The sequence below is a fragment of the Zonotrichia leucophrys genome, chromosome 6 (genome assembly GCF_028769735.1).
Source record: "Zonotrichia leucophrys gambelii isolate GWCS_2022_RI chromosome 6, RI_Zleu_2.0, whole genome shotgun sequence".
NCBI classification, from domain to species: domain Eukaryota; kingdom Metazoa; phylum Chordata; class Aves; order Passeriformes; family Passerellidae; genus Zonotrichia; species Zonotrichia leucophrys.
The window spans coordinates 20,405,871-20,431,367 of record NC_088176.1 but is presented as its reverse complement, the minus strand read 5'-3'; the positions used below and the strand labels follow the sequence as shown (position 1 = coordinate 20,431,367).

Sequence of the window (25,497 nt, the reverse complement as noted above, 5' to 3'; positions counted from 1 at the left end):
ATTCTTGTGATCCAAAGGATTTTGCATTTTTTCTTTTTGTTTCTAAAGTAGTGGAGAGTTCCTGTTTTATGAAAAGTTTTTAAAGCACTGACTAAGTAAAAAAAAAAAATTAAACTTAAGTAGGTTAAAATTTCAGTCTTTGCCTCTGTAATTATTAATGCTGATTCTTTTGAGGAGCTTTTTATTCAAGTCTTTTATTAATTTTGGGGCACACCTGAAAATAGGAAACTATTGGGTTAGTATAATTTTGCTTGTCAGAAAACTATGTTTTGATAAAATTGCACACATAAAGTCCACCTCTCCTGTTTTGGGGTGGTGTGTCTGCAGTGGGCAATACCCGGTAATTCAGTAACTCGGTGGCACAGTATGCTGTTCTTTTACTGATGGCACACACACTGTGTTGTCAGGTCAGCCCTGTTACTCTGTCCGTACTCATTCCTACCTCGAAATAATTTCTATTGAGAATGGCTCAGAGATATTTCAGCCATGGTTGTTAATTTAAACCAAGACGCTTTGGCTTTCCTAGGTGCTGTTCTCAGATTTTTTTTGAGGTTTTGATGATTTTTGTGTGCTTTCCAATCATGTTTTTTAGCCTTTTTTATTCCCAGAAACCATTTGTTAGCTGGGCAGGTGCAGTTCAGGATGCTGTGATGTGCTGCTGCCAGTGCTGTCCCACTGGTTCCCACTGGTTCGCTTCTCTGTGAAATTGCTGTCAGTAGAGGTGGTAGCTTTAGTAATGCAAGAGCTGTGTGGAGACCACCAAACTTGATCAGAACTCAAGTCAGTTTCGTTCTCAGCCAGCCTGAGACTATTGATGCATTTCAGCTTTTATTATTGCCTGGCAGGCGCACATGGTGGGCAGTCCTTTGAGTCTTGGCTGTACTGTACTGTTTATTCTTCTGTTTTGGAAGCTGGATAAGGCCTTGATTCTGTGTGGGCATGCTTCACCCTTCTCTTCAGTACCTCTTGGTAGGGTGCCTTTTCAGATACTAGTTTTAGCCAATTCATAGTAGATTTGTTTCCAAAATGTGTATCTCTGTGTGTGCCCTTGGTGAGACGCATCAACATTTCCCATCTGGTGGCTGAAAAGGAGCACACAGTGGCACTGTGGTTGGTACTACTCTATGCTCTTGGACTGGTTTTTGTCACATTTCTGAATATTGGTATCGTTGTCAGTGTCTTCTTTCTTGCCTAAAGCATGCTGCTGGAACAGATTTGGGAAAGCTCTTCATTTCTAAGGGTATAGTTTTTGGATCATAGGAAGACAAGTGGATAATGTTAATAGATGGCAACTCTTTGAAGTACATTAGAATCAACTTCAGAGAGAAAGAAAATCCCTTTCCCTGAGCTCCAGATAAACAACAATGCTTTCAAACCTTCAAGAGGATCAAGGTGAAGTGCAATGAACAGCAAGTGCAGGGAAGATGATTCTGCTTTTATGGCAATTGGCAAAAATACATTCTTTCCTTTTTGTGCTCCTGTAACAAAGCAAAATAACAAAGTACTCTGAGATTGTTCTATGAAAAGAACACAAAAAGCTTTCTGTGTTAAATACCCTCATCTTAATAGATGTCAGTAGAATATGTTTTAAATGGGCTGGAAATATCTCCTTGGAATTCTGAAGTGTCTTCAAAACTGGCTGAAAAAACTGAATTCATGTGATCATGCAAGTGCATTTAACAGTATTTATTTGCTTATATAGAGTTGTAGGAGTCTGACATCTTACAGCTGAGGTGTCATTCCCACTTAGTTGGCTTTAGCTGGGATAGAGAGAATGGAGTAGTCTCATTTCTCATTTTCTTGCTAAAGTCTTCAGGAAAAAAAGGAAAATAGCTCTAAGCCATGGACCTGAAGTTAATTTCAAAAGGTAAATGTGCCCTCCTTTGCCTAAAGAAAGGACTGTCTTGGGAAGATAAGTTGGTGAACAAGTAGCAAGTGGCTGTAAGATTGTTCCGTCTGAGGTTCTGTTTTGGTCAGTTGTGGAAGACAAAGGAGAAAATAAAACAATTTTTTTTCAGAGGAGGAAAGTGATTTTCAAAAGCAGGAATGTATTCATGTGGCTTTGAAATGATTAGTGAGAATAAAGGCTGAAATTTACTGGGCAGGATTGTGTATTAACATGCCTTATGGGTTGCAATGTCATGAATGGTAAAGATCTGTGTAAGAAATTGAAAGTTGTCTGTCCAAAATTCAAATGAGCACAATGAAGAAAAATTCATAGTTTTTAAAAAACTATGATCTGAAGCATATTTGTTTATGCATAAGGACTACTGAAAAAACTAGACTCTGCAGGTCATCTTTAACAAAAAGCTCTCTGTATAGATAATAACAGAAGTTTAAAAAAAGTGTCACTCCAACAGCATGTCCCACATGCAATATAAAAGTGAGAAACTCCAAATTGAGAGGTGAGGAGTTTGGATGGGGGAGAGAGATTTAAATGTGTTCTTCAGGAAAGAATCAGTGTACAAAACTGAGAAAAAATAAGATGGCAGCAGCGAGGATTTGCAGAGCTTTTCAGTCCTTTGTTGGGTTATCTTGCATAAGTACTTTAGCCAGAGACTCTTTTCAGTAGCTGCATGGGGCCAGCTTGGAACACAAACGTGCATGAATCCAAATGTAATTTCCCTGTTGTGCGCATTCTGGCTGTGACAGCTCAAGTTATGAATGTAAAATAGCAGGAAAAAAAGTTCAGAAGATGGCCAGGCCTGAAATGTTAATAAGAACTGACTTACCATGAGATCCCTTGAGGCTGGCAAAGGTGCTTCCCGAATTTTAAGTTTGTCTGCTTCCATGCTTCGTTTTGGTGTGCCTTGGAAAAGAATAAATTAATTCCTTGTTTTTATCTGTGCATCTAAGTTGTTTGGCATAACAGAAGTAACAAACATTTTCTTCCATGTCAGATGGAAAGCAGACAGAGTGATGTTAATCCTCCACTCTGGTTTGTGGTCAGCGCTGGCACACAGACTGAATTGGCATCAGTGGCTTTGATCTGTAGACAAGTACTGTACAAGGAATGACAGTATCTTTCCCTTTCAGGCAGTTCTTTTTTCTGGGAGGCAATAATCTGCATTTTTCCCAAATTTCCAGTGTTCAGAAGGCATTTGTCTTTCCTCTGGGTAGGACTGGTGCAGGATAAGGGATTTCCTCTCCCTCCATCAATATGCTGCCTGCAGAAAAGACACCTCATCGTGGCCACGGTTTGCCTCCTTGTGCAGGCAAGGAAAGGGCTTTTCTCTCTTCTGCATGCAACTTGGACAGCAGAGAGGAATTGCAAAGTTTGCAAGTTTCCCTGCATCTTCAACATTGGATTTTCCCGGGTCTGTACTCTCTCCTTTTTTTCCTCAGCCTCCTTCCATCTCTTGTTACCATGGAGAATGAAATGCCTGTTCCATTCAAGTTGTCGGCTGAATAGGTTTTGAGGTTGATGGATGGTGAGAATCTCTTATCCCTCCTTCTCCAAACACCGCCCCTGCCTGTTTCTTGACATTTCACTTGCCAGAGACTGGCAATCAGTGAGTGGGAGCTGAAAAGGAGGCTGGCAGTGTCCTGCTGAGATGCTCTTTCACTTCGTGGATGAAATCAGCAGCCGTGAGAAGGTCTTAAGGGCTTCGGTGCAGAGCCTTGTCCTCAAGCTGAGGCATGAATGCTCACTTGAGTGAATGTTCTTGCTTCCCCAGAGCACCCAGGGAAAAAAGAATTCATATGTGAAACCTGTTGCTGCTTATGACTGTGTTTCAAGGGGTGAGGTAACCTCTGCAGTGTAAAGGGAAAGGTAAGAAATGAATGAATACAATAAATGCTCTGGCATAATCTGTTCCTCTCATATATACTTCTTTATTTGTGTCCATGTCACATCACAAGTGGAATTTCTTTGCTGCAGTCTGACTTGGGTGGTTTCCTGGCTGTGATGCTGAAGTTAGCAGGGGTCTCTGTGTTTAGTGGGGTTCCAGTAGTCCCTGTATGAGCTGACTGCATACGTGTGGCATCGGTAGTGCAGTGTCAAAACAGCTTTCTGAATAAGGCACCTTTTAATAACAAATACTGTGGATATTGACAGGCCTGGGGTTGAAATGTGAGTTTGAGGCTGCTGTTGACATGCAAGAAATGAAGCTGCAAAGCAGAAAAATTAAAATGGTAGCTCTGTAAAATTATACCGAAAACATTTGTTTTGTTGTTGTTTATTACTTTGCATACAGATAGCTATAGTTTTAGAGGGTATCAGAAAAATGTTTAGCCTATGCTGAAAGGCTTAAGCCTGTCCTTTTTAAAGAAGGGGTTGTTTTGACCGATGAGCACTTAGTAGTGATGGCTTGGGAGAAGTGTATACCTGGCATTATTTAATAGATGTGTGAATTTTGCATCTGGAAGTAAAAGTAAATGTTATGACTTTAAATTTTGACATTGCTTCCAAGTAAAAGCATTTCACAAACATATCATTGTTCAGAGACGATATTTCTGTGAGTTTTCTGCTAAAACCTGCTGTGTCAGGACTGTACCAGCAAAAGAATTAATACTGGTGGTATACATGAATGGGTGGCATTTCAGTATTTTTGAGATCATATGTGAAAATTTGTCCTGGGCGATTTTGAACAGCTGTGTTTGATAAGTGACTGTGAACTTTGTTTCAATACATCTTTTCAGCACCTTGCACTGATAAATATTTCCACATCTTCTGTGTATTCCTACGGTTGCTAACCAGTACATCTCTTCACACTACCACCAACAGCTTTTGCATCTGTCTTAGCTCCTCAAGAGTTCACTTTCCATTTGATGCTTTATGTCCTGTTTGTTGTTGGATTGTTGTCTCCCTGCTGGAGTTTTCCTACTGTGCAATTGCTTTTCCTGTTGTGCAAGCCACTTCCAAAATGCTGCTATGTTAGCTGCTTGGCCACTGGTGTGTTAGAAGGGAATTTTTAGCTCCTGCATTAGAAAGGCATGTGTGTATGTCAATACATACAAAATAAATATATGTATTTGAAATACATCTGAACGTACCATCCAGTCCCTCAAGTAGTTTATTCTAGAGATTGTAGTAGTATTTTTGTTCCCAGAGATCAGGATTTCTTAGAGGGATGTGCACACAGAGGATTTGACTGCCTGTGACCTTCAGTCATACAAAATAATATATGATAATATGCAGGGCTTTGACTTCCTGGTTGGCCAGGCTACTGCAGAAAAAAATAGATTTTCAAAAATACACCAATGTAGCAGCTTTTTTCTATCATAAATACAGCACACTTGTTGGGTGGAGTTGAGGTAAAGTGTTACAGAGAGGAAAAAGGGGGAAGTCCACTGGGGAAGAGAATGTAGTTTGGGATTAGGTTCCTGATAGGAACTCAGCTTCATGTTACAATTTGTAAGGGATGGGGAAAGAGTGAGCATCTGTTTTAAACTGGTGATTTTGAGTAAGCAGCAACGACATCAGCATCAAAGCTTACATGTGTATTTCCATTTATTCTGTTAACCTGCTGGAGTTTTTTGATTCAGTATTATCTTCTTTATGAAAAAAATATACTCGTAGCAGCTTATGGATTTGCATGAGATAAAATCCCAAATCTTTCTCTCACACTCTGTGAGGATTGTTATGCTAATAATTTTAGAGATTGTCAAATTTTTTTGAGTATTACTGACAGGATTCAATCTCTGAAAAAAGATCTTCCAGTTTTCAACATGGATGTATTTAAATTCACTTTGCCTTCTGAAATTCCTCCTTTTCCCGTCACCAAGATCGACCTTTACTTGATTGGGGTCTTTTGATTTTTATGTTTTCTCTGAGGCTGACATAATAAACTTGTAATTAGGACATATCGCTGCTTCATTCCATCTGGTCTTTTGTTAAATTATTCTTGGAAAAATTCTCATGTCCCACTCTTTTTAGATTCAGAGTTGTTTGATTCCTTTTTCCTGTCTTCCTTTTTTATCTTAATAGTAGCCAGAGCTTGTAATTTTTTTATCTTGTCCTTGCTATTTAAATGTGGGCAGCTGTAGAACAATCCATCTCTAAACCTCTCTGCTTGCTAGATGTTTTATTTCACCTTTTCCTTAGTGATCAGTGCCTGAGTTTCCCTCCACTGCTTTCCCAGGCAGTGCAGCATGGAACTGACCTCATTTGCTTCAGCTCCACTCCTGTCCCTGCTGCCTGGTGCCCCAGTCAGTGAGTGTGGGCAAAGCTTTGTTCAGGGCGGCTGGGGAGAAAAACCTGATCGAGCAGCAGACTGAAGCTGTCTGTCCATGGATTTACAAAGACAGGTCTTCACTGATTTGTACCTTGTAAGTTACTTTTATAACCTTAAAATCTGGAAAATTAATTTTAGCTTAGCTTTTGCCAAGGCTTCCTACCTGTTCTGTTTGAGTGAATTTTTAAGCCCTTTATAATAGGCTGGTACATATGCAAAGAATGAACATTGTGCTCTCCAGTAACTCATTCTGTTATCTCAAGTGTCATTTACTGGAATCTCCTTACCTTTTGCCTCCTGTAAAATGTAAACTGAACTACAGACATATAATTAAATCAGCATATTAAGTGTGTGAGGAATGAGAGGCAGTGGGAATTTTGATGGCTATATCCACAGTAAGAACATTAAAATCTAAATCATCAGGTATCTAAACTATTTTCTAGTGTACTGAGAGCACTGGTTGTAAAAGAACAATTTTCAGGTGGATGAAATGTGTTTCAGTGCTAGATCAGCACAACAAGCTATAATTTCCCCTCACCTGGCTGAGAGGCTGCTTCACAAACCATGGGACTGCTAGCTGAAAGACTCAGATGTGCAGTATTAGTGCTCATCAAGGATGGGGACATTTGAATAATTACTAAATAGTTGTGAGGTTTTGACTGCAAAAAAAAAATCAGGTACTGACATACTTGCTTTTGCCTGTTATCCATGCCCAAGTCACTTTGTTGCATATGGCATACCTCATACTTTAACATGGTCAGTGTCTGAGACTGATTTTAATTTTTTTTGTGCCTAAGCATCAGGCACATAGTGTTGATGCTGGCATTATCTAATGATATCTAAGAGCATTTGCTTCTCAGAGATAAGAAATTTTAATTTATTTTATTTACTTTATATTACGCACAGCAATTCAAGTTCCTGTTGTCTTGGCCATAACCCATATTTGGAACACAAAATTCAAGTGAAAAACTGCAAAACAAAATAAAGCACAGAAGGCATGACAAGAAGTGGGATTGATCTCTGTAATGTAAATATTATTTTCTCTAGCCTTGGATTTCTGATTAAGTGTTGATGTCAGTTTACTGTGAAGACCAAGAATAGCAAACTGTTGTGAGATGGAGTCAAATTTGGGTGCAACATGAGAGATGCCCCTTGTATTTTAGTGGATTTGTGTAGTGTATGCCTCACAGCCAGTTGCTGGCTCTTTCAGATTTGTCCCTGTGAAATCCTCTCCTTTAGTCTTGTTCCAGAGCTGTAGCACTTGACTCCAGTACATCCCTCTCCAGCCAGTCTGGTTATCTTCTGTTGGCTCTGCAGTGCTCTTCCCTGGCTGTGATACTGGATTGTTATTCCATCAGTAGGGCAAAATGGTAGGAAAGAAGCAGGGGAAGGGATATCTTAAATGAGTATTGGCTGCTGTTTTAAATGAAAGTTAGCATTTTTCATAGCAGAGAGATACTATAGAACAAACAGGAGGGCACGCTAGGGAGAGCTCTTGAAAATGCTGTTGTGTTTCAGTCTTGTTCAGGGTTTTGACTACTAGAACATGTTCAAAGTTTGTTGTCAGTTTAGAGTTTAGAAGTTTATATGGAAATAACCAGTGTTTCAGTTCCATAGTGATTCTTGAGATATAGGACAAGACACACACATGAAAAATGATTGTCTAATGGATTAGGGCATTCTTTAACCAGCTTTTTTGTCTCCTGCCTTTCCCTTTAGTCTGTATGATAAAGATACTGTTTTGTGAGAGGTCATCTCAAACTGTGCTTCTCCAGGAAAGCTCAGTGTTGCTCTCATCTGCCCCAGTTACAACATTCCTGTCTTCAGCTCCTGCAATCAGGGAGTTGTAGGGTGCATTTGATAAGCTCCTAAGTCTGATTGATAACAAATCTTTGGTGAATTAATTATTTGGATGAGTGTGCTATGAATAGCTGGGAATGTGGGTCCACCTCTTTTGCTGGCAGCCACTAAAATTGCTTTATGCTCCTTGCAGAGCTATACCCTGAAGTTCTTAACCCTCCGCTTTTGGATAACTGAGTACAGCCTAGCCCTAACCCAGTATTATGTTGCAGATGAGTACAGACAAGCTGCAGTATATAAGCAGTATCTTGATGTAGTGTAATAACTGTGTGTACTGAGTTGTGAGTTTTCAGACTCAGTTGGGCTGGGTATCATCTGCAGGAGCCAGGTCAACCCTGGGCCAAGCTGGAACAGCCATGGGTGGAAGCACACTTCTGTTCTATCCTCTTCTGTCTTCCCTCATTATTTACTCTCTTTCAGGCTTTACCCCATAGGGCTGACTACCTCTTCCTATTTCTTGGAATCTTAAACTTGAGTTTCCATCTGTGTTTTGCAACCCCACAAATGAGGCATTGCTTGAGGTTAATCACAAACACCAAGCCTGTGCTGCCCTGTGACATCCTGTGATGCCTCCGTTCCTGTGCAACACTGAGCAGCAGAAGCTGCCTGTACACAAACCAGATGTTAGTGACCTCAGCCAGAAAACATTAACTGCATTGGCAGGGTTGCTGGCCCCTTGTTCAGATGAGAACCAACAAGATGTCATCAGGAGCTGCTCTTGTGCCCTAACTTGGAATTGTTGTTGAGACACTCTGCCTCGGCAGTTGATCTTCTCAGACAGTATGGATCTTTTATTACCTTCATCCAAAAGTGTTTTTTCTTGATTTATGGTGAATAAGTGGATTTATACAGTAAAGAAGGTTGCTTCTAGTTTCATCTTCCTATTTCCATATTTTATCCAAGAGTTGCTTCAGTTGTTTAAAGTACATGGGTTTGTTACTCTGGATCATGGATATAAATAAATGCCAGAAGCATGAGGCCTTATCAGCTGTGAGCAGCTGTACTTGCCTTTTCGTTTTAAATCTGACACTTAAAGTGCAGATAAACAACAGAATTCATTTTTCCGGAAGGTGAAACTTTAAAATTTGTTGGAGTTTGTTGAAGGCTGTTGCATCTCTAGTTAAAGTAAGCCAGCATTAACATTTTGAGGAAGGCTCTGAGCTCCTTGTTAGAGCTCAGAGTTAGAGTTCAGGGTAGTGAGTATTAATGTCTGTAGTGGCTTGGTTTTGAAATACTGTCTATGCATGGACAGTCATGCTTAACCTAGTACATTGCTTGCATATATGGGACAGCCTAGAGGGTTAAGTTGGATTTCCTTGAGGGTATAATAATCTTTATGTACTCTTTGCAGAAGTGGGTCTTGGGGAATGCCTGAGGATGCTGGCAAGTGATGAGAAATATACTCAGGCAAAGCTTTAGAGGACAGGATTTTAAACACTGCATGGGACATGTTGCAAATAACCTTTGTTAGCTTGATAGGTTAATTTTTGACCTTAGAATGACTTTGTAGACACAGACATTTCCTTTCCTTCTGCATAGATCCATTATTCAGGTGACAGGTTGTCCATACTGAAATCCTGGGCTCAGACCTGGAAGCAGTACACAGGTTTATGCATGGCTCAGACCCTGAGCTAGTTCACCTGCTGAACCCTCACCAACTTCACTCAGAGCTACTGCTGATGTCTCTGTTTGTGCTTCTGAAACATGGGATGCTGGGAAGTTGGCTTTGAAGGTGCTGGAGGAGCATTCAGGAGCCATCTGGCTCCACAACTCACAGATATAGACTAAAGCTCTGGCTCTGCGAGACTTAGAGCTGTGGAGCTGATGATAGCAGCAGTTTCAGGAGGGATAACTGGTGAAAGAGTACCATGTATCTGCTGTGATCCCTTCTGCTTTGAGATTGGTCAGATGGGGCTTCTTATGGGGCTGCCTTTGTACCTCAGCTGAATTGTCCCAGATCTTGGAGTGCTGCACAACATGGTGCAAGGGCCCAAGGCTTTGGCCTCCTTGCAGCAGTGTGTTCAGGTTTTCTGGTTATCTGGCTATTCCCATCCCCCCCTGTTCTTGGACAGTGGAAAGCCCAGTTAGTATGCTAGTGCTCTATGGAAGGCTCTGTCAAGTGGTGTCAGACCAAGGTAAGAATAAAGTGTTAGTTATAATTTAATCTTTACACTTTCTTTATTGTGTTACTTTAGAAATGTCATAAAGTACAAGTAATGAAGCTGAGTAGTGACTCTTTAGCTAGTCAGGCCTGTATACTCTTAGAAATTACTTTTTTTCCCTGTCGGCATTGGCACTGTGTTATAAGTGTTAGAATTTGTGCTGAGTATCTAGCCTATGTACCTTATAATAGTACTGTAGTGAAGTACATTAGCATTTGCACACATCAGCATATCCATATACATACATATATATTTTCAGATCAAAATAGTGAGATACAGATTGCAAATTAAGAGTTTACTTGTCTGTCTCTTCTGCAGAATCTCCTGGGTAGGAAAGTATATAATGTCCTCATGTATGCTGTAGCTATCAGTATATTAGGTGTAAGGGTTTTTCTTTTTAGCTTTTCTGTTTTGTCCAGTATGCTCTTCAAAGATCAAATTTTTGTAGTACAATAATTCAAGGAGTACCTGAGTATGATGATATTCAGGGGATTTGAAGAGGAAGCAGTAACCTTCTCCAGAGTGCACCTGTAGTTATTTTTTTTATTATTATTATAAGTTGTTTTAAGTTTGCTGTACTTTCAAAAGCAGAATCGTTCATTTTGCTTCAAGTGATTTTATCCTCCAGAGCTCAGTGGGATGATTCTGCATAAGATAGGGAGCTGTCACAAGTTCAGTCCAATGGGTGGCTTTGATGCTGGGAGCTGGAGCAAACTCTACTGTTTCAGAACACTATATTTATTTTCTCATCATCACCTTTTGTTAACAGTGGTAATAAGATTATGACTTCTTGTCTCCCAAGTATTCCCTCAAACATGTATCCCTGCTAACTCTTTCTCAGCTACTCTGCAGGGCTCTCTCTCTGGCACCAGAAAGCACACATCTTCCAGCCCTTTGGCAACTGCTCATTTCACGTTTCCGTGTGTCTCTCCAGTTAATAAAGTTGTTTTGAAAGGGGGAATTTAGAAAGGAAGAGGGGTCACACTTTCTAGGCTTGATTTCTTTGTGTTTATTGTGACTCCCTGTTTCTGGGCGGGCGCTGGCCCCTGCAATGTGCTCCTTATAGCAGAGGAGTGTTGCATCACCTCAGGCAGGTATTGCAGAGCATACTGGGATTCAGTGGATGCAGTTTTACACAGGATGAGGGTATCTGTGTTACATTGCAAAGTTTGGTGTTAAACCTGATGTTACTTTTCAGCAGTGAAAGATTCTTTAATCTTCTTGTTACCATGGCCCAGGGGAGTTGCAGGGACAGTAACATCTGTGCTTGCTGTATAAGGCTGACAGCTGTTTCAGGAGTCAGTTGGTCCTTTTATCCAGTGTCTCTGAATAGCACAGGGAGTGTGGGCACTGCACCTTCCTGCAGGAGGTTGTAGAGGATGGCAGCAAGTAGTGGCATTGCAACATGCTGAACCATGGGGCTCCATCACTTGCCTTTGACTTCTGAATCCTTCTGAGATCCAGAGCACTCCAGAAAAGTTAGGAGGCATGTTGGTTGCAAGTGAGGGAAAGTCAATACTCAGACAAACCCTGAGCTTGGTAGGTGACCATAGGTGACTGAAGAGATTGAATCAGGGCTTTAGTGACTGAATATGGAATGGATAATGGATAATCTGCTTTAGAGAGTATCTTGGAGATCCCCCAACCTCAACCTTTCTACAGAATTACCCTGTTGAGAGTAAGGGAATATGGTTTCCCTTGACGTGCTCTCTTTGTTTCTGTACTGCTTCCTTTTTGCTTATAATTATTCTTTAAAGAAATAACAAAACCCCTTACAATTTACATAATTAAGAAACTCTCCCAACAATAACAACAAAAACAAACCCAAAAAACATAAAAGGGAGGTGTATAGGAGCCTCATTCATCACCTTTTGTCACCAGACTTGATTTGACATCTGAGACTACAGAGAAAGTTTGGCAAGTGCAATGATTTCCCGTGTGGGGGTAATAAGAGAGAAAAAAACCTGTCAGTTGAAAACAGCAGGAGCTGCATTAGCAAATATAAATTAAACAGATGGCTAAGATACTGCAGCTGTCACATAGGAAGTCCAGGAAGATTTTTAGCTCAGAGCTGCAGGAGGCTGTTTTAAAAGAAAAGATGAAAACAACAACAACAAAGCAAACTTTAGCGTGACGAAAGAGACAGTAGAACCATTCAGATTATTATATGAAATTTATCCGGGATTGTGGTGTTGGTTTGTTTTTGGGGTTTTTTTAAGTTTATGTTTTCAAATCTTAGGATTCTAATATTAAGTTAGGATCAGCTATTATTAGATCATTTTCAGATTTTGATATCATGGGTTTGCTTGTTTAGAAATACTTTTCTGTATGAGACACTGGCTCTGACATTCTCTGGAAAGCAGGGAGACATGTAGCACACATGATGCCATTTTGTTTTTCAACTGTTTGTTTTACAGCTATTTTAAGAAAAATCTCTTATTAAAGAATTTATAAGTAAAATCTTCTGGAAAAGTGGTGTGGAAAGTGTTAACATTTTGGTGGAAGAAGAACCTGCATTTTAGTCTTGCATGTTCAATCTTAAGATAACTTTTTTCAGACTCATTTTCGGCTGAGAAGTGACTATTCCTTTGTGAAAGAAGCACCAGAACAGCACCCAGGTTTGTCACATTTAAGTACAGACATACACTAAAATAAGGACAAGTTGGAAATTCTGTGCTGTTTCTCAGGCACCAAAAGGCAATTAATTTTCTCAATGTCATGTCTTAAAGTATTTTTGTCAATTAGAGCTGATGGTTTGTCACAGATTATTTGTGCATAAGCAGAGATTGTTATGCTGCCTTTATAGTTAAAAGGTGATGTGAATTATGAAATAAGTTCAGCTACATTTGAAGCCTGTGTTCTACATTCAAAGCAATAGCATGCACAAATGGATTCCTAGGCAGGCCAATTGACTACCCAGAGTTCTGCTTTTTCTTTGCTTTCTTTACTGCAAAATAGTAAAGAAAGCATTTCATTATGTATTTGTGGTTGGCTTTTTAAATCATACTTACTGTGCTAGAACTTCTGGATTTTGATTGTATTTCAGCCCTTTGTGGAAAATTAGTATGTCTTCAGTTCTGCCTGTTGTTGTCCAGCTTGTGTATTTCTTTACAATAAATATCTTTAGGTACTGTTATATCTAATTCTAAACTACTTCTATATGGATTATTGAAGAGCTACAAAATCTACATATCAAAAAATGAAATCTTTTTTCCCTCTGTAGTTATCTTTCCTGCCATCATCCCCACGTAGTTTGAGTACAGAGGCCCCAGCATGCTCTGAAAGCTGGTGAATTTCCATTCTACTAGAAAGAGGAAGTTCATCACTGAGATGCATGCTCTTTGCTGGCTGAATCTTTAACCTGTCCTAGACTTAGTGATTCAGGACACAAATCATGAAGGACGTTAAAGGTCAAAAGCAGCAGCTTGGGCTTGGCCTTGATGAAGATGTATACCCTCAGACTTCCCATACTGTTCAGGGTGCTTTAGCTGGCTCAATAGAAGTGAGCTCCTCATTATTTAACTCCATTTCTTTTGTGGTTGTGGCTTCATGTATAAGTGTAGGAAAGAACAGCTGGTCATGCTGAGTGACTGTTGTTTCTACCCTTCAGATTTCATTTCTATCCCTGCAGAAACTTTGCAGCATTTCAGAAAACTAGGAGGGAAAAAGCCTCAGCCTGAGTGTATTTCTTTTCTTCCATTTTTGCTTAAGAGAAATGAAGCTGGCCTTGAAGTGTACTTGAACTTGAGAATTATAAATGTGGGATATCTTTGTCTGTGATAGAGGGATGTTTCAGAGTAGGTGACCTTCCGGTGGGAAGCCTGGCCTCAGCCTCTGTACTTGCTCCTAGGCTTTAGCTTCCAGTGCTTTAGCAGGCTTTGCTGCCAGCACACACACAGCACGGGAGCAGCTGTGCAGGCAGGACCCAAGGCCTACAGGAAGATTACATGCTGAAATCTGCAAGGTCCCCCTGACTTCTCCTCCTGGGAACAAATGCTGGGATCAGTCAAGTGTGATCAAAGGCTCAAGAGAGCTGGCAGTCAAGAATGGATGGGAAGGAGCTAAAGCAGAGAAGTGAGTTGGATGGGAAGAAACAGAGGGGCAAGATAGCCTTGTCCTGAAAGATGGTTAACTTTAATTTTTCCTGCTGAATATCCCAAAGGCAAGAATGAACTTTTTCACCTGGAAGTGTAATTACTGTCTAATGGCCATCTATAGTCTCTTCTTCATCTTCATGCAAGCCTTCTAAAGCATGTAAGGCTGCATTGTTGTTTTGCTGTAGGTACAGTAAATTGAATGTTGTCTGGCCTATGGCACAGAGCTGATGAGGAAAATGTCTTTATAGACATTTGTCTTAAAGTCAAATGTCATATGTCTTTGAAACAAGTCTGTGACAAAATTTTTTTTGTCATGTGAGATGTTAATATGAAACTCTCACTGATTAGGATCAGCTGCTTCCATGCAAAATGTACGACAGTGGAAAAAGAAAACATGATCCAGCTTTTTTTTAATACTGTCATGACAAGAAAGTGCATCTTAGGAAGCAAGTGGTCCTAGCCTTTTGGTGCTGTAGCTTTGATGTGTATCTTAGCAACTCTGCAAAAAGATTGAGCCTTGATCTTTTTAACCCTAGTCCAAAATTGCCCAGTCTGTTTTCTTAGGGCAGTGTTGTTCTTATGCTATACAGGCAGCTGCATTGGTGACTGAAAGAACATGCAGCAATTATAAATTGCTGCTTATTATTATGCTTATCATTTTGGAGGTCACATAAATAGGTGGAATAAAACAGCACATCAGGTAGTGCTGGTATGTGAGCTGTGTATTCTGCAGTCCTGTGTCAGTAAATAATGGGTTACCAATTAATTTACAGTAGTTAGTATTTTTGAATTTGTCTCAATAGCAGAAGATTGTTAGTTTTGCTTTAAAGTAGTGTTAGCTTCACTTTTCAGTGGAAAGCAGCTGAATACACCTGCTTAAATTTTGATTATGAAACCATCCTTCATATGCAAAATAAATATTGTCAAATATGGCAATTTCTGTCTGGATTTTGGTCTCCGTTCTGTTACAGTGTTCACAGGGGTTTTCGGATGAAGGAAGAGACGGACATCTGACTCTATGTTTCAGAAGGCTTGATTTATTATTTTATTTTATATACTACATTAAAACTATACTAAAAGAATAGAAGAAAAAGTTTCATCAGAAGGCTAGGCTAAGAATAGAAAGGAAAGTACGATAACAAAGGCAGCTGTCTCGGACTCTCTGTCAGAGCCAGCTGGGCTGTGATTGGCCATTAATTATAAACACCCAGGATGGGCCAATCACAGTTGCACCTGTTGCATTCCACAGCAGCAGATAACCATTGTTTACATTTTGTTCCTGAGGCCTCTCAGCTTCTCAGGAGGAAAAATCCTAAGGAAAGCATTTTTCATGAAAAGATGTCTGCGACACCATTCCAGATTCAAACATGTCTGATCCAGATTTGTCTGTGGAATAATGTTTAGCTCATTTGTAACCCACCAGAGTTTTGAAATCTGACTCTGCCAAAGTCTGACACTTCAGTGCATTACTTTGGTCTGTTGGACGTTGGAAAATTGTATGCTACTGCACATGGATATGGAGTGACTCCTTTGTAAAATAAATACAGGTATCTACCAGAGATGTGAAACAGATGAGTTGCCTTTCCCTGTGTAAGCAAGCCCTTAGATGATAAGATCTGCTACAGACTTCTAGCAAGAAGAGGAAATGTTGAAAGGCAGAATGCAGATGCAGTACTGCTGGTAGCTTCAGGCTGCCACCCTAAGCAGCTCAGAATATGGTCAAACATGTCTAGAAAAATGGCAAGTAGTCATTTGGGAACCTGGCATAAATGGTGCCTTTCCACCTTTGTTAGGAAACAAATAACAGTTGGATATTTAGGTTGTTTTAAATTTGAGTGAGAAAACTGGGGGTTTGAATGGAAAATAATAATAATGGCACAGTTCAAAGAACTAGCTCATGAATTAGTTTCTTGTACCACAGTCTTTGTTCTTTGCAGTTGTGTTAAGTACTTTCTAGACATTCATTCTAGTGCTGTTAATACTCTGGTTTTTTCTGTTTGGTAGAATATATCTGACTGTGGCTTTGTCTTTATTCCTTCAATTATTTTGGATAAAATAGTAATGTCATATGCATTTGCTGCTAATGGGATCTGTTTACAGAGAATTTGCTTCTAGCTTGTTCACACGAATAAATGAGCACAGATGCTTGGTAGTGTGAAAGCAGGAAATACTTACCCTTCATTTGCGCTCTCCAAATGGTGTTGCCCTCAGGATTTTTCAGTGTAACTGTTTTGTTAAGATTGTGCAGAAATCACCCTTAGTTGACATACAATATCCTATGCTAGATTCAGTTAGATACCACCAAAAGTGTGCTTCTGCTAGTTTAGCATGTTTTTTTCAGGGAACTGGTATTAGCTGTTCTGTGAAAATAACTTTTTTGCCTGTGTAAACCACATCTTGACTAGGCAGATTTGCTAGTATAGCTATTTTAGCAAAGCCCTTCTACTGTAGGAAAGACCTTATTGATAATACTGTGAGGTTCCCACAGTAGATGAAAGGCATAATACAAAGGACTTTACAAACATGAATTAAGCTTCACAACACCCTTGTGAAATAAATCATTATTCTAGCTTGCCAGTGGTCTAGTTTCTGTTAATATGAGATGTTTTGCAGGGATGAGAAGGGAAGGTAGAAGATGCACTTGTGGGGATTAATGTCTGGTAGCATTGCAGTGTTTATAAACAAATTTATAACCTGTTCCAATTCCCTGTTCTCTTTGTCTGGTGTTTAAAATGTCCTCATAAAATCAGTGGTTTAGACTATCAAGTTGCTTCCGATTGCTAGTTTCACTAATCTTCGGTAATACCAGGAGTTTGGGTACTGACACCTGGCAATTTCTCACTTCTTGAAAACCTAGAGGGCTTTTGTGTCAGTGGTGTTCTCATTAACACTGTTTTTAACTACATTGCTCTCTCTGATTTGCATTAGACTCTTGCCATCTCACTGTTCATGTAGTAGTTCAGTTAAGGGACCTCAAAGGGAATGGAGAGAGGAATAAAACTACAGGTTTATACATGAGGGATTTTAAATTCCAGTCATTCAGATTAGAGTAGTCTGATATTGTGTTCACCCACATGGTCTTAGTTTAGACATTTTTGAGTGTTAATTATCATGTAATCTATAATGGCACGTTCACATTCTAGTTATTCTGTTTCATTTCTTAGGGAACAAAGAACAGAAGAATTCTGCTGGGGTGTAGGTTTATTTTCTTCTCTACCATTCATCAGCATTGCTTTTGAATTCAGCCTGTAAACCTTTGGATCAGGCCCAGGCATTTCTGCAGTTCTCTGTTAAACACCATATCTTGTATTGTGTATTAATACATCTCTCAGGAATTTAAGAAGGCTGTGCAATTTATCCACTTTTCAGGTTAGGGCCTTCAGACAGTGGTAGTTGTTTTCACCAAGAATAGCAAGGAACTCACATTTGAAAAGCTGTTATAGATCTGAAATCTGGGCGGTGTTGGAGACATCCAGCCTGGCTGGGTTCCCTGTGCTGACCCTTCAGGCACGCTGGGGGAAGTTGCAGTAACTGTTCGGTGGTGTGCCTGGTCCTCCAAGAGGTATTTGATCTGATAGGAGTATTTCTGTGCTCTCATGCTGTTTCCACAGCAACAGCACACTTTGCCTTTTTTTTCTCCTCTCAAGGTGACTGTTGCCTTGAGAATTAGATACATGGAAAAGCTTGGCCCTTGTTCTCTACTGAGATTTTGGTTTGCACAGGTGAAGAGGGGAAGGAGTAGGATGGGGAGAGTGTGACTCTTGGCAGAGACAGTGTAATTATGAGGTGACAGTGGAAGTAAAAGAGTCTTACTTAACTGTGGCTTTAGTGCTGATAATGTGATTGTTTTGAAAGTCACGGCTCTTTCTGAGCTCTGCAGATGAAAGGTCTGGGTCATTAGTGACTGTCATCACAGCCCTTTGCATGTGCTCTTGTAATCATTTAGAATCAAAATCCACTTCATGCATGTGTTCATGTGCTCTGTGAAACCAGGTGTTCCTTCTCCTGTCCGCTGCCCATGGATACTTTGTGTGTGCTTGTCACATTAAAAATGCTGCTCTTTGTCCCAGTTTGTCCTAGCACTGTGGGGAAAAGATTCACTTGTTCTGGTGAAGTAGGGTGTAGATGTTGTGCCATGTCCTTGGTATGGTACTTGCTGGGGTATTGAGACATTTCCTTTCAGACAATACACAGGCCCATCTCAACATCTGTTACAGTGTGGAGGACTAAGAAGCTTTCAATTTTTGAAAGAGTTCCACAGATCTGCCCCTTTTCTTACCATTTCAAGGTGGGTGAGAACACAAGCATGTGGCTTGATACCAATCTCTTGCTGGGGTTGGCTTTTTTCAACGATTTAGAAAGTTTCCTCTTATATGGGTGCCTAACACAAATAGGAGGAATGCTACAGGGTAAAAAATGCTACAGGATATGTAGTGATTAGTCCTAGTTTGAGTATCATAAGTGCACCCAGGACCCTTAAAAGACACAAGGGAGAAGAGTTTAAAAAACAAAACAACATTCTTCTAACACAACTCTAAAAACGACTGTTTTATTTTTTCAACTGTTTTATTTTGTCTCTTTGCCAGTACCCTTGTCCTAAAAAATAAGCTGTCATCTTTTCCTGCAGAACATACAATTTGTAGTACTGAGCTGTTCCCTGTTATTTTTCTTTTTTTTTTCTTCCTTCTCTTCCCTTTCTTAGAAACTGCATGTTCTTGCTGTAAGTGCTGTTCTGCTTTTTAACACGCTAACTAACCCATATATCGTGGAATAATCTGAAATTCAGACAAGTCAGTTATATTAATAATTTTGAATTTGGGAATCTCCGCTCCTTTAAGAGTGAATATCTTAAGCAATATCTGTCACTATGTTATGGCTTTTGCAGTAGAGACCTCTGCTTGATGTGTGTTGTCATTCTTTACCATCAGTATTTTGGTGCCTAACAATTTTGAGTCAGGATGCCAGAATTTTTTGTTATTTTTCTCTGACAAACAGTAAGTGAATGTGTTGACTGGGAAAACAAACAGCTAGTATAGGAAACCACGTGATCTGGGGTTATCTTGGAAAGGCACATTGTTTATAGCTATCTTTACAGTTCTAAGGCCAGAAATACACTTGTCCATATAATGCTTATCCATATAAAATGTTAGAAGCTGTTCAGGATTAAGTGTCCAAATCAGAAATGTCATATACATATAAAAACCAGAAATTAATAAAAATACCTTTTATTACTTTTTCATTGTAAGCACATCTGGATGTACTTCTCCTGTTAAAAATCTTACATTTAGTTGAAAGATGAAGAGCATTCCAGTACTGAACCATTTTAAAATTGAAAATAAGTTTATGATTGCAGGGCTTGCATTGCTTCACTTCAATTCTTTTTGGTTGTATCTAGCTCTTTTTGACTGCACACTGAAGAAACTGTACATTTTTGTTTACTCAAGAATTTGCTTATTAAAAGACCAGGGCAAAAAATTCCATGTCTGTTTAACATTCAGTAATTTGCTATTAAGCTACTTGACACAAGTTAAAATTTATGTTAATACTGTCTTGATTAAACAGCACTCATTATCACACACTCTGATTTGGCTAAATTGGTTTCCTAGCAGATGTCTCAATAAAGGAACTCACTCTAACATGAGCTCACTCTTGACATGAGATGCTGGAGCATGTCCAAATTAAGTTAGTGTATTGCTGTAACGTTTGGCACTTGCGTAGCATCTTTCATTTCAAAGCATTTCACACAGTCATGGACAAATTGGGAAAATGTGTAGATAATACAATGGCCAAAGCAAATGTATACATTTTAAAGAGCTAGAGGACATTTTACTTTCCAGCAGATGTCTGGTATTACAACTTAAAGTGTTGAGCACAGTGTAGTTGTCTAGTGGTTTCCAACACAAGACTCAGTTTCCATAGCTTGCAGAAGAAGGTTTGAGTTAACCCTCTGGAGGTCTCTCTGTATGAAAGGACTTCAAATCACAGCTTCAAACTACTTTTTAAGTAATGCTTTCATCCAGTCTTAGAATCATCAGTGCCCTTCAGTCCTCTTTTCTTTTACAATTTTCTAATTGTAAAATTTTCTTTTACAATTAGAACCACAGGCTTGTGATTTCTCATCTTTACCTTTAGTTATTCTTTGGTGACTACTTGCAGCATCACTTAAATCTCCTGTCATGTAGGCTTAACCAAATACTGAAGTCCAGAGGACATTTTTTACCATGTGTGGTGTTACTCATCTTCATAGCTATGAGTTAAGACACTCCTCCTTTAGTCCTCACAGTTTGTTTTTGTGTATTTTGTTACTTCAGTTTATGTGTGCAGGAGAAGCTAATACAAATCATAATTGTGCATATGCTAATCTAAGGATTTTTCTGTGTTCAAATTGTTTGCCTATAATGTGCTTTTCCAGCTCCCACTTTCCAACCTTTTCAGTATTTGGAAATTGGATTATAGTTGTAGTGTAGTGCAAAGCAGATATCTGACACATGAGACCTAACAAGTACCTGCCTAATTTTTTCTGCTTAAGAATTAGACCTACTATGTTTTGCATTTCCTTAATGGTTATGCTTATTGATTGTATTTTGCAGATAGCATAACTGAGTGCAGACACTGCACTGAAAGCAATTTGCCTGAGATTCCCAGTATTTCCTGTAATTCTGGTTCTGTTTTCCTGATTTGATTTGGAATGATTCAATTATGAACTATATGTAATTTCATAGATGTGTGATGTATCAAGTTTGTGGCTCATCAGATAACTTTCAGACTTGCCTGCATGCACCTGTCTGGGTTTTCTTGTAACCAAAATTCATTTTATTGTCAGATTTCCCAAGTTTAATGTTTCATGGGCCATCTTGTAAGGTTGATGTCCTTGTTATGTTACAAGGTGAACACTTCACTTGGATTTCAGCCATCCTGGAAAGCAAAGAGTACATTTTCCAAATATGAAAATGATTTCTTGAATTTGTTGGTTTCTCTGTAACTCAAAGGTGGATGAAGGGGTTTTGCTTAAATGAAGGATTAATAGTGCAGTGCTGAAGGCAAAAGTTAAATCTGAGGAGCAATTAACAAGAGGCTGAGAAGGTGGAGGAGCTGGGTGGCACAGCCAGGAGGCTGCAGAGCCCAGCCCTGCTGCCCCCCTTTGATCCTGAAGCCTCTGCAAGCTGCTGGCTGCCTGCTGCTGGGAAGGTGCTAAATGTTGGAGCTCTGAGTTCCAGCAGGATTTAACACTGGGACTGTAGCATTTAAAGGAAATGAGGGATATGGCAAGTGAGAACTGAACTGTGAGATCTAGTGAAGCTTTCTGAGGCATTAGGGTCCTCCCAGTGGAGTTCTCTTATATTATTCATGGCCTTTAAGCTTTTAGCCAAGCTCAGCACTCTGCACTCAAGTGTAGTAGTAGAAGGTAAAAGGAAGTTAACCCTATAGTGATGCATTGTACGTTTCTTGCCAAGGCAGTAATTTTTACGGTGTGAGGGGATAAAATCATGTCTGAGAGAGGGAAAAACTGGTTTCACTCTGAACTGATCTCAGAGAGTGCTCAAGCAGGGTACTCTGCAATAAACCAGTGGAAAGACCACTTGAACCTGTATGCAAGGCCTGGAGTCCCTTCCTGCCTTAGCCTTCCTCATCAAAGTACCTCAGCAAAGTTTCAAAAGAAGGTATAACTTCAAGCTGTAAGATGAACTAGTACTCAAATATTTCCAGTGGATATTATGGAAAGATTTGCTGTAGCAGGCTTCTGTGTGTTAAAGCTTACAGAAGTAGCCAAGACTTCTCAATGATTCTGTGATCAGGTACCAGAAACCTGTATCTGAATTCCTGCTTCAGTCTAGATTTTACTGTGCTTATGATTGTCCATTTGAATACGTTTATCTTTTCTTAGGTAACTTTCCTATGTTTAGGATTTTTTTTCTTCTTCATCTCCTTCCCATCATTATGTACATTAGGATTGCATGCTCAAGGGGGCTTTTAGAAAGGGTTCAGAAACAGGAGATTTTTAATGCAGTGGATCTATATTGGTAATTGATCTGGGGTATTAGTGCTGGAGTGGTCTCTCATATCCAGCTTTTACTCCCTGTCTATTCCCTAGCTCTTCTGAGGTTACACTACAAGCATCCAGAATGTAGAACAGATTGTTGCAGACAATTGGATAATGACCTCACTCAGAGACATAAGAGTTACACTGGGGGTAGAGTGGAGAAGGTGACAGTATATAGAAGTCCTTTGCTGGTGTGTAAACTTCAAGATATGTAATTTCAACCTGCTGTATGTACCTTTTGTAGGTAGGACTAAAATATATTCCTTTGGAGGCAAGGAAGATAACACATGGGAAAATGCAATACTTGTGCCAAGCACTGGTTAATTTATAAGCACAGAATACCTATTTCCCCATGTGCTCACACAATCTTTAAATCTAGATTCCTCCTTTTTCTTTCATCCTTAAAGAAAACTGTGTTCAAAGGTAATATTTTTGAGAACGGGTTATTACTTAGAAGCACAAGGTCTAAGGCTTTTAGTTAAAAGTCAGTTGTGAAAATTTTACGTTGGAATGTATGTGTCTTCTAGGCTGGAGAGAGTGGTTCTGGTTTTGTTGAAGGCAAGAATTTAATACATTTTTGACTTCACATAAGTCTTAAAAATAATTTTATTAGAAGACTCTGTGTTGGAGTCCAGCAGTCTGGAATAGTGAACTGTTCTCTGTGAACAGTGTATCTTGAGCTACAGCAGTAAGGACCAAGGGGAAAATGCTACAGGGTACATAGTGATTAGTCCTAGTTTGAGTATCATAACTGCACCCAGGACCCTTAAAAGACAGAAAGGAGAAGAGTCTAAAAAACAAAATAACATTCTTATGAAGATTGCTGCTCTGGGATTGTGCTCTTGATTTTCCTCATAGCTGCATCTGAAATGAGCTGTTGCGGTTTTACCCTTTGGACAATTTTCAGGCTACTAAACATTTCTTTTGCCAGCAGATATCAGCAGAATATTCTGGAGATCCAAATGTTAATAATAGCAGCCTTAAGTGATGATTGAGAAGCTGGATTGGAAGTTCTGCTCAAAGTATGTTAAGCATTAGATAGTTAGGCAGTTAAACTCTTTTTGACATTGGTTCAACTATGGCATTTCCTTATAATCACTGCTGATGGCAGATAATTTTCTTGATGTGGTGTTTTTGCTCCAGTGTCCTTCAGGACACAGAATCAGTAACAAATGCAGTGGAAAAGATGCTGGAAGTTCCAGAAAGTCTGTGTTGAAGAGCTTTAGCAGACCTGGCTTTCCAACTGCTTGGCTGTCATCTTATGAGACACAAGCTTTTATAAGAGCTCTGTTCTTGGTTAATTTTATGGATGATTGCAAAAATTCCAGTGCTGTTTTGTCCTTCTGTAAGTAATACTTTCAGATTCCTTGTATGTTTCTTATTTAAAGAAATCTCTGTAGTGTTACAGGCTCTATAATGGCACAAGCAGGTGGACTCCCCAGTGCCCTTCCTGCTCAGTCAGTCGTGGCAGGGAGTCTCTGTACACCTGCCACGTGTACAGCAGGAGAGCCACGTTGGAATTTCAGTGCAGCCTTTGGTTCCTCCCCGTCCACAATTGGAAGGGCACCTGCAGAGCCACTGGGGAAATGGTGCAAACTTTTCACTAGAAACAAAGAAGCTCTGTGCTAGCCTCCACTGCAGATGGCAAAAAAAAAAAAAATCTGTTGGGTTTTCATGGCATGGTTGTGCTAGAGGGAGGGCTACAGGGCTGGCTTCTGTGGAAGGTATTATGAGCTTTCCCTGTGTCTGATGGATCCAATACCAGCTGGTACTAAGATGGACCTGCTCCCGGCCAAGGCTGAGCCCATCAGAGATGGTGGTTACACCTCTGGGATAAAGGAATTAGGAGAGGCACAAGTTGTTCAGCAGCATTTGCACCCAGTGAGAGGAGTGAGGAGATGTGAGAGGAACAGCTCTGTAGACATCAGTGTCCTTGCCCAAGGGGGGGCAGGAGGTGCTCCAGCTGCTGGGGTGGAGATTTCATGGCAGCCCCAGGTGAAGCCCATGGTGAGGCAGCCGTGCCCCCACAGCCATGGAGGCCATGGTGGAGCAGACATCCACCTGGAGCCCATGGAGAGCCCACAGTGGGGCAGGTGGAAGTGCCCAAAGGAGGCTGTGGCCCCGAGGGAAGCCTGTGCTGGAGCAGGCTCCTGGCAGGGGCTGTGGACCCATGGGGAGGAGCCCATGCTGGAGCAGCTTTGCTGGCAGGACTTGGGACCCCACAGGGAACCCCTCTGTTCCTGAAGGACTGCGCTCTCTGGAAGGGCCCACGCTGGAGCAGTTCTTGACCTGCAGCCTCTGGGAAGGATTCACCTTGGAGAAGTTTGTAGAGGACTGTCTCAAGTGAGGAAACCCTGTGCTGGAGCAGGGGAAGAGCATGAGGAGTCTTGTCCATGAGGAGGAAAGAGGAGCAGAGGTGATGTGTGATGCACTGCTTGCAACCTCCATTCCCCTTCACTGTGCACTGCTGGGGGGATGTAGGGAAAATCAGGAATAAAGTGAAACCTGGAAAGAAGAAAGGTGTTTTTAAGATAAGGTTTTATTTCTCATTATCCAACTCTGATTTGATTGGTAATAAATGAAACTAATTTTTTCCCCAAGTCGAGTCTGTTTTGCCTATGACAGTAATTGGTGAGTGATTTCCCTGTCCTTATCTTGACCCATGAGCCTTTCATTGTATTTGCTCTCCCAGTTCAGCTGAGGAGGGGAGTGATAGAGCAGTTTGGGTGAGCACCTGGCATCCAGCCAGGGTCAGCCCATGGCAGGGAAATAAAAAGTAGTAGTCCAAGGGTGATAGAGCAGGCAAACACCACTGTTCTCAGTCAGAAATGTAACAGGAAACTCTTGCTCTGGAGAACAGGTAAGCTTAGCCTGGGAAATAAGGGGGAGTAACTACAGAAACTGGCTTTCACATGCAGCAGGCTGGCTCCATTTGAGTGTGCAGCATGTCTGCTATGCTTAACAATGTTGGTATTTAAATAGTTTTAAGCAGGCTTTGAAGTTAGAGCCATGTGAGTTAAGGTAGAGGTCAGTGTGTTGTAACAGTTAGCTGAACATTGCTAACAACTTTGTGTACTTTTACATTTTTAAGCTACTTGACAAAAAAAAACCCTAGGTGTATGATTTTTAATCGTAAGTTCAGTGTTTGCAGTTTTATGTGG

The 25,497-nt window shown here is 40.3% G+C and overlaps 1 protein-coding gene across 4 annotated transcripts in view; it reads left to right on the top strand.

Annotated features, from left to right (window-relative positions):
• NDST2 (N-deacetylase and N-sulfotransferase 2) overlaps positions 1–25,497 on the top strand; it is a 130,754-nt gene that overhangs the window by 37,396 nt on the left and 67,861 nt on the right. The window contains exon 1 of one of the 4 annotated variants that reach the window (XM_064716797.1): positions 3,553–3,772. The exons of the other annotated variants lie outside the window; for them this stretch is intronic. The gene's annotated coding sequence lies outside the window, so the exon portion shown is untranslated. Of the gene's footprint in view, positions 1–3,552; positions 3,773–25,497 lie in introns of those variants that run through there. 4 annotated transcript variants of the gene reach the window in all.